Source organism: Triticum aestivum, chromosome 5B (assembly GCF_018294505.1).
Source record: "Triticum aestivum cultivar Chinese Spring chromosome 5B, IWGSC CS RefSeq v2.1, whole genome shotgun sequence".
Lineage (NCBI taxonomy): Eukaryota > Viridiplantae > Streptophyta > Magnoliopsida > Poales > Poaceae > Triticum > Triticum aestivum.
In genome coordinates this window covers 332,810,235-332,821,166 of record NC_057807.1, presented here as the reverse complement: position 1 = coordinate 332,821,166, position 10,932 = coordinate 332,810,235, and the positions used below count along the sequence as shown (strand labels likewise).

Genomic DNA, 10,932 nt, shown 5'->3' with positions numbered 1-10,932 from the left:
CTACTACTACATGTACCAGGGCCAAAATCAAATTGCAATGCTTGTTTAGAGAATTTTCAGAGAGAAAATACAGGTACACCAAGCCACCAAGAGCTGCCATTTCTAAATTTAATTGCAACAATATCTTACACTAATAATCTCTACTTCTAATGGACGAGTTGGTTGAATAGTCCCACCACTTTTGACTGGTTTTTTTTCGTCTGTTTTTTTTCAACCGGTTTTTTTCGTCCCCCATCCCATCCACGCACGCTCCCCCCTCCCAAAAAAACCACCCCGTAGAAAGACCTCTCCTATCGATCCCCTCCATTCCTCGAGGAGACGCCGCCGTCGTCGTACGCACCTCGATCCCCTCGAACGCCCGCGCACAGCCGCCCTCTCCCGTCTCCCCCACCCATACCCGCTTTCTTCCTCGCCGGCGCCGCCCTCTTCCCCGCCCTCGAGCGGGGATGCCCCGGATCGAGTCGCGCAAGTCAGCGGGGCGGCGTCCAGATCCGCCACGGCCACATCTCGTCCAGATGGATGGCGCCGGGAGAGGTAGATCGAGGGGGCGGGTACCGTGTGGGTCTTGGACGCCGCTCCCGCCCGATCCGGTGAGGAGGCCACCGCCACCATGACTCTGGATACAGGTCGGCCCATCGCCACTGGCATGCCTTACCGCAAGGTCGACTCGGGCACCTCCTATCAATGGTTGCCGCGCAGATGATAGTATGATACCGAGGGGCAGCCAGAGTGCCAGACGCCGGCGTGGCGGGTAGACGATGATGCACCTTGCGACGCTGACAGTATCTCCTGCTCCAGCGAAGCACAACGTCTCTTGTAGAAGATATCCTCCGCCTGCAGCGGGATGTGTTCGTTTCCAGGGTGAGATTCTTGTGTCTTTCCTCTTCTTCTCTGGTGACTATGGTTTGCAGATTTGGGATTAGGTAGTAAGCAGCAGCAGGCCTTGGCAGGGGTGGCATTGCAAGAACCTCACACATGGTGAAGAAGATGCAGTTGAAAAGCGACCGGCTCACTCCATTATTCGTTTGGACATCGACAATTATTCGTTTGGATGCATTATTATCAGGTTGTTTCTTCTTAGTTTACTGACAGCAAGAATTGATAGCCTTTTCCTTTTGTACGTTGTGTTTCTTAATCACCTAGCTTACCTGGATTCAAGAGTATGACTATTGGTTGTTTTTTTTGAGAGGATGACTGTTGGTTGTTGAGAGGATGACTGTTTGCCTCCAAGGAAGCTGCAGGGCTGATCCAAGTAAGCAAGTTTTTTCTTATCTGATCCTAAAACAAATGACTTGACAGAATAAAGTATAAGCAATGGACTGCACTAATATATACAAGTGCATCAATTGTTCTGCTAGCTTTTACATAATGAGCTATTCTTAGAAACTATTCCTGTAAGCATACGCTTTTGTACAGTTTTTTTTGTTAATTCCTATGTATTAGCTTTGACTTTCTTCAGTTCCGACGTTAAGTACCTCGATCCTTTTCAGTATGCTGAAGGTTGAAAATGAGGCTGTCACTATGAAGAATATTTGCCGTTAAGTTTAAATTCCTTGTTAAAGGTTCAGTAAGATACTTGAATATTGTCGATGTCAAACTGCATGTATACATGACGATAGATTAAAGAATTATGTGCTGATATCTTCCAATGTTGGTTTAACTACATATGCTTTGCTTAGAGGTTTTCTAGATAAAAATAAGGGATGATAGGTTTTTGACAAACTTGATTCTAAAGTGAATGCTCACCTAAAGGCTTAATATATAGATACAGTGCTTCCATCACTTGGGTAAGTTGAATGCAAATTTGCACACTTTTCTCTACTATTATGAAATATGTTCGGAGCAAAAAAAATCTCATGAGTACGACAGTTCTCACGATTTTATTGTATGCGTGACATAGATTAGATGAGAATAAAATTTAATCACAGGTATGTTGCCTCCATGGTAAACACTGAAGAAATGGGGGTTGTATATTTTCAGATCAAATAATAGCTTTATTGTTTCTCTATTCTTTCTTTTTTCTCACACAGCATAAAAACTGAATGTATTCATTACTACTACTGAATTGCAAAAAAAAATATAAACTTGGTTCAAATCTTCCTGGTTAGATTTTGCAAAGGACTTGGATGGAGTTTGGTGTGTTAATCAAACAGGGTTCAATATAGAAATTGACATTGGAGAGACTTGTATGTACTGCTAAGACACGGTTCAGCTTGCAGAGGCTGACACGTGCATTGATCTTCAGACAGGAAGAAAAATTAAAGTAAGACATATTCATATATCAAGGATTAGATTTTGTAGAGGATATGAATTGGGCTAGGTCACAATAGATGGTGTTCTTCAGTTATAGAGAAAGGATTGTCGATGTAGGTTCTGTTTGGACATATAGTAGAAATAAAGTTGTATCCTTTTACATGATTAGCTTAGGTACGCACGCAGCAGAGGAAAAATTTCACAAGCTTTAGATGGAGTCTGGTGTGTTAGTCGAATTTGATTCAGAATAGAAACTGATATTGGAAACTTGTATGTACTGACATGACACGGTTCAGATTGCATTGGCTGACGTATGTAGTGATCTTCATATAAAATGGAAAATCAAATCAATCATATGTACCTCCGGGTCTTCTGTCTGATACATGGTCTTCTCATCTTCTTTTGTTTCTGATTAGCATGATTATCTTTTAGTCTGTTAGAATTGTATTGGAAGAAAAGATCGAGGATAACCACCAGGTATAGCATTTGGTTGGATTGATGTTTCGTCCGCACTGCCACTTCATTATTTCCTGTACAGTCCACCTTCACACTCTTGTAAGCTCATGCAAAGATTTCTGACTAAGTTCTCATGATTTATCAATATAAAAAATATTAAATTTTGCAATGTAAATAACTGTGTTTCTTTTGTATGGGTCAGCAGGGATAGGAAACTGAAAGTCACCAGTGGTGAACAACAAGTGCAGATTTCAAGTCCTGTAAGCAAATTGATCATTTCGGTAATTCATTCTTATGTCAGAATTTGATTGCAATTGGGGTTGGAAGGAAGCAACAAAATTCCTATCCTGTAATATGCATTTTTGGTATGTGCCTTGACAGTTGTTCAGGTCGATACAGAATTCCATTCATCTGTTTTTTAAGGCACTTAATTTAACATTGTTTTTATTTTTGTCTAAGAGATGGATTGCTGTTAAGATTTGAGACATATATACAGGGGCCTACAAGATCCAATTCATGTTAGTTACCTACCCAGTGCTTACCTATAAATCTGGACCTTAGTGCATCTTTCATAAAATGTTATTTTTGTAATTTATAAAAGTGAACAAATTCCTTAAAGTAGTTCTTACATGTGCTATAGACAATTCATCATTTATTAAAGGTGAAAGGAACATAGCTGGGAAATTTATTTGTGAATTTGTTGTCGAGATAGGTAGGTAATGAAACTGTAGCTGTACATGAGAGCAGTTGTTCTATAAGATATTGAAAGCTTTACTTTGGGTGCTTAAGTGCAACAATTACTTCTCCTTGAAGGATCCTGTTTCTGTCTTGGATGGGTGTCTACACATATGCTTGCAGTATATACAATCTATTATTCATTTTTTAGTTTTTAATGGTCAAAAATCATGTTATTCATGTTTGCTCTTTATTAAAATTCTCCCGGGATTTAATTCAGAAAGAATGATGCTCCCGACGATTTAGGTCGTGCTTAGATAGGAGCAACAAGCAATGGCAACAAACTTCACGTAAATGGCCAGTTAGATAAATGCTCCTGTACTCACACATCCCTTACGCCATTTAGATTCGTACACACTTTGTATCAGCATCACCTGGAAACACGTTTATGCTGTCACACATCTCTTGGCATCTAGCTTTCATTTCTTTTTCGAATTTTGCTCAGATTGGAGATGGGAGAGAGAGCAAGGCTCGGTACTTCTTTGCTAACTGTTGATGTTACCCTTCGAAGAAGGGAGAGACACAATAAACGCTTCAGAGTGTTCTAATGTGCTCATTATGTGATTTTATTTGATTATCTAATTTATTCTCTAGACTTTAGCCGGAGTCGAATCCGCCAGGTTGTGCATGGGGATGAGGTTGGAAGACCCAACAGCGTCGGTGAAAAAACATGCTTTTAATGCTTCAAGGTGGTTTTACAATCACCATGCTTTTAATGCCAGCTTCTTTCAGAGTGGGCTAATTCAATGGGCTTACTCAATGTCAGATAGGTTCATATATTAGGTATTATCAACAAGAGTTGGCTGCGGATGCTATATGTATGTTATGGATCAGCCAGGCCCTTAAGATCATGCTCTTAAATGCATGCACAGAACTTAGCTCCAGATTTAACAAGAGTGCATTTTACAATGAGCTTTATTGCCGACGTTGATCATAATCAGTAAGTGTACAGAGCAATATAAGGATTTTCTAATGTTTAATATATGCTTATTTGTAGCATACTATTGCAGACTTGGAGTGAAGTACTGCCATGATAAGTACTCCCTCTGTTCCTAAATACTCCCTCCGTCCCAAAAATTTTGGCTTAGATTTGTCTAAATACGTATGTATCAAGTCATGTTTTAGTATTAGATACATCCGTATCTAGACTAATCTAAGACAAGAATTTTGGGACGGAGGGAGTATAAGTCTTTTTAGAGATTCCACTACAAACTACATACGGATGTATATAGACATATTTTAGAGTGTAGATTCACTCATTTTACTTCGTATGTAGTCCATAGTGGAATCTCTAAGAAGGCATATATTTAGGAACAGAGGGTGTACCAGTTGTACCTTTTCGGAAAAGCTTTTCTTAAGATGTAAAATACAAAAAAGCACATCGTGCTAATTTATTGGTATTTTCTTAGAGCAACCAATTTATTGGTATTTTGTGACTTTCTTTCCTGGATAGTAATCAGTTATACTATTTCATACCTGTTAGAAGGTATATATGAGACAGAGTAGAATCAAATATATATGGGATAGACACTAGAAAACTGCAAGGCGTCGTATGTTGTTTGTTCGAAAAATCCTTGGAATGCCTTGACTTTGGCCTCACACACGCCGAGATGTGAACCTGATGCCTGATTATTATCGTTCCTTCATTGTATGAGAGATGTTCCTGCACATGCTCTTTTCTCTAAGAAGGCATATTTCCTTGCTTGACGAAGGTTGCATCTCTACATGGAAGGTTTGTATGCATATCTTGTCACGTATATTTTTTCATGAAAACATGAGGTGGGCAGTAGGCATCAATCTGTTGTAGGTTCAGAGTTGACAGTGTCGACAACTTTGTATGGTTAAAGGATATTCCAAGTATTTCCACTATTGCAAGATAACAACTTTGATCACTTATGATAAGATGCTTTGGTGTTAAGTTTCTATTTTTTTATGGACCAAGAAGATGAATTATTTCGGCAACATCAATTGCATTTGTACTATCAACAAAAGACTTGTTGCTTGGACAGTTTTACATTTAGAGGTACACTATTATCTCTGCAGTTTATTGTTACTTCTAAAGCTCAATAACATCCATGCGTAGATGCAATGCCAGTCGATTTATGGTTGTCAATGTTAATATTTCTCAATTCATTTTGCAGCAACGGACCTGCTGTGGTAGTAGTAGTGAGGTGGATATATCTGCAAGGACATGAGACATGTAGAACCATTGAAATATTTATATCCACTACATAAAAGGATGTACACATAAGCTCGGTATGTGCTCGGAGAAGGTGCGGTGTTCGATGAACAAAATGTTGTGTCGTGGTGGTGGTCGCCCTCGGCTACGATGAAGTGTACTCCTTGGAGGAGCGGCCGGTGACGCCGTGGAAGGGAGAGGAGTGGCCGATGACGCCGTGGAGAGGAGGGAACACGGAGGTGTGAGAGCAAGGTGCGTGCTAAATGATGTGGCATCGAAGGGAGGCAACAATGAGAAGCCGTGGTGGGCAGAGCAGCCGCGGAATGAGTTGTGGGTGTGAGCATTGTGTTGTGCGATGAGAGTGATAAATAGATTTTTGTAAGAACAAAAGAAAAGGAGTGGTCGTTTGCCTTCTTAGGGAAAGCAATTGTTTGCTACGAGATAAATGTCACATACTTTTCTATATAGTGAAAATATCACAAATCCTAACAAGTCATTTCTGATGAATAATTAGCAACAAGTGATTTATATGTGAGCCTATAAGATATTAAAATTGGGATGTCACTCACTATTAAGAAACACGATGCCACGATCCTGCTTGCAGCAAGGAGCTAACCAATGAATATATATTAAGCTTATTTTTATTTATTTATTATTTTAATATATGTTTATATGTTCACCTTTTTAGATCAGAGATAAAAATCGATGGCTTCCGGTGATGCTTTGGAAAATGTCGATTGACAAAGTTTATTTATTATTTTAATATATGTTTATATGTTCACCTTTTTAGATCAGAGATAAAAATCGATGGCTTCCGGTGATGCTTTGGAAAATGTCGATTGACAAAGTCACTCACGTAACTATACCTGACTAAAACTTGAATTTACAGAATTAGAAGAGATCATACTAATAATAGTTCTTCTTTGTAGAGATATTGTACATGATAATACGACAGGTGTATTTTTATACATGTTTGCTTTTGCATATTATGAGAAAGATGGATATGGATTATGTCAGCGTTGAAAAGGAATTTCTCGACAAGGGTCCCAAGGAAATGTTGTTGGACTCGGCCATAAATTCACCCGAGTAAGTATATATGTGCCATCGGTAAAAAAAAGTCTCGTAGCAACGCACGGGCATTCTACTGGGGATCATAGAATAGTTATTAGGACTCGGGAAGCGTCTGAAACTTGCAGAGCGGAGTCCGGAGTTTAACCAAGATCACAGGTGGCCCGATCTCAATGTTACAAAATGGACGGTCATAGAGCAGTTTTATGAGGCAATACAAACCGACTGGGTAAGCACTTGTTACAATGGTTTGTTTATTGGATTCTTCTGGGTAATATCCTAAAGCATTATTTTATAATATTATAGCGTATCATGTGGACTCTTTATGCTAAATTATATGGAATATTGAACATCAAATGCACTATCAGACCAGTTCATTCAGGTATTGCATTTGCATACATTATCTCATTATTTTATCTCAAAATATTATATCAAATTATATATTTTTTCTAGGAGGATATGAAACACTTTCGATGAAAATTAGCTGTCATTTTGCTCGATTCGAAGCTGAATAAGCTAAAAGGAGGTCACATATACCATCAACCTAACGATAAAGAAACTTTACCTAATTCTGATCTCGAGATCCTAGAAAATCCATCTGACGTAGTCCTGCCCCAATCACTATCATGCCCACGGACCAACGTGAATTACTTGCCGGCCTTTGCAACTGCATCATGCCGGTCGATGATGTTGGGTGTTTGGAGTAAGTATCATGTATCAATATTTAATGTGCGCATGTACATTATTATTATTCTTACCGTCCAATTGTTAGGAAGGAATGGGTCCGAAGCTCGACACCGATCCAATGGGCTTAAGTCTTATGAAACTTTAGTGCAAACTTAACATGGAGCAGCCTATGGACAATGATTACTTCAACACCGCCGTGTGCCGCCGTGTGTATACTGGCATGTGACGAGGGAGTATTGTTCACAGACCCTCCTATACACTACATGGATCTAAGATTTTGTGTAAGTTATCGTAACTCTTCATCTATGTGGCATTAGTATGAACATGTTGAAACAATATTTATTTATTTTACTTAGTCCATGATGCTAGAGTCAACACGAGGTCAGAAGTTTTGCGAGAAGGAAACTATCCAGACGTTGGCAACATTATTTGATAGCTGGCCTGGGATGGACAAGAACATCTCATCGTGCAACATGGTAAGTAAAATATTTTGTCTATTGTTATCGTGGTTTATTGTTGTTTCTGATAGCTCTAGTTGTAGATCTATCTTCCCTATGCATCCATCAACCGATACATCTTGTACGTCATCGACAAAGAGGCACGTCGTCTATATATTATGAACCCTATTCAAACATCACAATGGTCACAGGATAAAAATTTAAGGCATGCACTGAAATTAAAAGGTTTTGCAAGGGATTTCAAAGAAGCACTCGAAATAAAGCTGCCTGGTTGGAATCCGGTATATCTAAATGGCAACATTTATTTCCACTTCGTATTCCAACGAGTATAGACGGGTAATGAATTCATAATAAAAAAAATTATTTTTGTTATCACTATATTCTTTATATTGTTAATTTAAAAAATTGCACGAATATGTCTGGCTATTTTGTTTTTCATTTTATGCTTTGGTGGAACGGTAAAGAATGGGTCAAGCCGGTTTGCATGGTGAGTATTGTCCGTTACATGTTTTAAGACCTTCGACGTGAAATTTTCATACTAACTATATATATTATTTTCGCAGGATGGGTATTAGTTGAGAAAGCAATTTTTATTATACTTGCTAAAACATCGTGGGAATGAAGCTAAAGGCAACTTTCCCGATATTGTGAAAGAATTTCTTAAGCGCATTATCTAGATATTGATAGTTATGTAATATATGTTAAGGTCGAACATCGCTCAGTTTGTTACATGGACATGTCGTTAATTTTTCTTTTTGTTATCAATTTACAATGCAAAATGGAATTCAATTATTCAATAGTTGTGTATGTGTTATATTGTTTGTACGTTTAACATGTAACTCTTGCAAACTATTTCAAGTGCCCGTGGCAACGCACGGGCACTCTACTAGTTACAGTGTAAAAACCATGGAAATACATAGTAATTCCACTAAAAATGCCACTTGCAAATACAGAGCAAAAATCCACTAGAAGTACACTGTAAACCCACTAACATTTACAGTGTAAATTCCACTAACAATTAGAGTGTAAATTTCACTGAAAATGCACAGTAATTACACTAAAAGTACAAGGGGGAGAGGGGGAGAGGAGGAGGGGGAGCTCACGGGGGCCGGGGAGTGGGGCGCGGGGAGGATGCCGGGGAGTGGGGCGCGGGGAGGATGTCGGGGACGAGGTCCGGGTGGTGGTGGTCCTCCTCCTGCTGCGAGAAGCAGCCGCGCTTGAGGTCGGGGCGGAGGTAGTAGATCCACCAAGGCAGCAGCTCTTGCCGCAGCGGTTCAGCCCGGCGAGTCTGGGGAGTAAGCTCCAGCAGCGGACGCCGTGGCGGTTGATGCGCAGCCGACGACGAGGGCGGCGGGGCGGCGGCATCGGGAGAGGAGAGGGCGGCGTCGCGGGAGGCGGGGCTATGGACGTTGTCGGGACGGTGCGACGACGGCGAGGCTTTCTGGGCTCTGGGGGAGAGGAGAGGGCGAGGGAGGGAGAGGGCGAGGGCGAGGGAAGGCGGGGAGAGGGCGAGGGAGAGGGAAGGCGAGGAGAGGGCGAGGGAGGGAGAGGGCGAGGGCGAGGGCGAGCAGTGGGTCAGGGCAGCGGCGGCGGCGGCGGTGGATCGAGAGGGAGAGGGAACTGGCGAGGGGGAGAAGGAAGGGGGGATCGGGCGAAGGGGGAGAGGGAAGGGGGGATCGGGCACAATACTAATGGCGCACCTCACCGTGGTGCGCCATTAGTATATCCGTACTAATGGCGCACCTCACCGTGGTGCGCCATTAGTATTTTTTTTATTTCAACTCGAGCCAACAGGTTATGTACCACCAGAACTGATCCACATCAAGTCCCCTCTAATAGCTCGACTGGTCAGTAGCCAGTTCTCACACTAGGAGGTCCTGGGTTCGACTCCCAAGCTCCACAATTTTTTTTAGCATTTAAAAAGTTGTTTGATACTTATTTGTGTTTAAATATGTTCAAACTTGTTTAAATAATAATAGTAATATTTTTTTATAAGATAGTAGCATTTAAAAATCTGTTTGATACTTATTTTTTTTATAAGACGGTGCGCGGGGTGCGGGGGGTCGGCGGCGGCGGTTGAGTAGGGGAATCGAGGGTGCGGGGGGTCGTCGGCGGCGGCCGGTGGACTGGGGGGTGCTCGGCGGCGAGGGGGACCGGATCTGGCGAGGTGGGATAGCGATCGAGATGGAGGGGGATCGAGATCGAGTGTCCATGAAATTTAAAAATATTCATGATAGTTCAAAAAGTACCCATGAAATACAATCGAGAAATGAAGGCTACGATTTAAATACAATCGATCTTAGCTAGCTATCTGTTCACAATCTTCTTGCCCTTCTTTTTCGCAAATGGAGTTCTTCTATGGAACGGACGTCCTTTAGGTAGGGTGGTCCTGCTTCTTCTTGTGGTGTATGCTGCTACTTCATCACCGTCGTCATGTTCGATCCTCGGGTCGCCGTACTTGTCGAAGTCTTGCTCATTGGCTACTCCATCCATTCTGATGATCTTCCTTTTGCCTCTCCTCACGACAACACGACTGGGCTTTGGCGGGTCGGTAATGAAGAAGCATTGGTCCACTTGGGAAGCCAGTACCCATGGCTCATTTTTCGCGGTGACGTTTGCGCCCGCGGTCTTGGATTTGGCTTCGGGTATAACCATGGTGGTGAAATACCGGTCTTCTTTTATGACGTTCTTGGCCCATCTGACACGGAACACCGGGACCTTCTCTCCAGCGTAGCTCAGCTCCCAGATCTCCTCGATCCTTCCGTAGTATCTGTCCTTGTCGTTATCGGTGTAGGATTCCGTCGTTACCCCGGAGTTCTGATAACCATCGCTCTACATGTCCTTGGCCTCGGTGTAGAATGTGTAGCCGTTGATATCCTACGCCTCATAGGTCATCAGGTTGTGCTCGGCGCCCTATGACAAGGCGAATATGAGTTGTTCTTCCGCGGAAGAATCCTCATGTAAAGGGTACGACAGAAGCTTCTGCTTGAACCAACGCGTGAAACATGAGTTGTGCTCTTTGAGTATATCTCCGTCCGTCCTCTGTTGGCCTCGGTCATTGTACGTCTTCTTAATAAAGGTTTTGTGCTCTACCAC

General features: G+C 41.8%; 1 long non-coding RNA gene across 2 annotated transcripts; it reads left to right on the top strand.

Moving 5' to 3' along the window:
• Positions 1-278: 278 nt before the first annotated feature.
• LOC123111712 (uncharacterized) lies at positions 279-6,130 on the top strand. 2 transcript variants are annotated; one of them, XR_006454661.1, is made up of 2 exons: positions 279-861; positions 951-6,130. It is a non-coding gene; the product is annotated as an uncharacterized lncRNA (long non-coding RNA). The 2 variants fall into 2 exon arrangements; XR_006454660.1 differs by having other exon boundaries at positions 941-6,130.
• Positions 6,131-10,932: the final 4,802 nt, after the last annotated feature.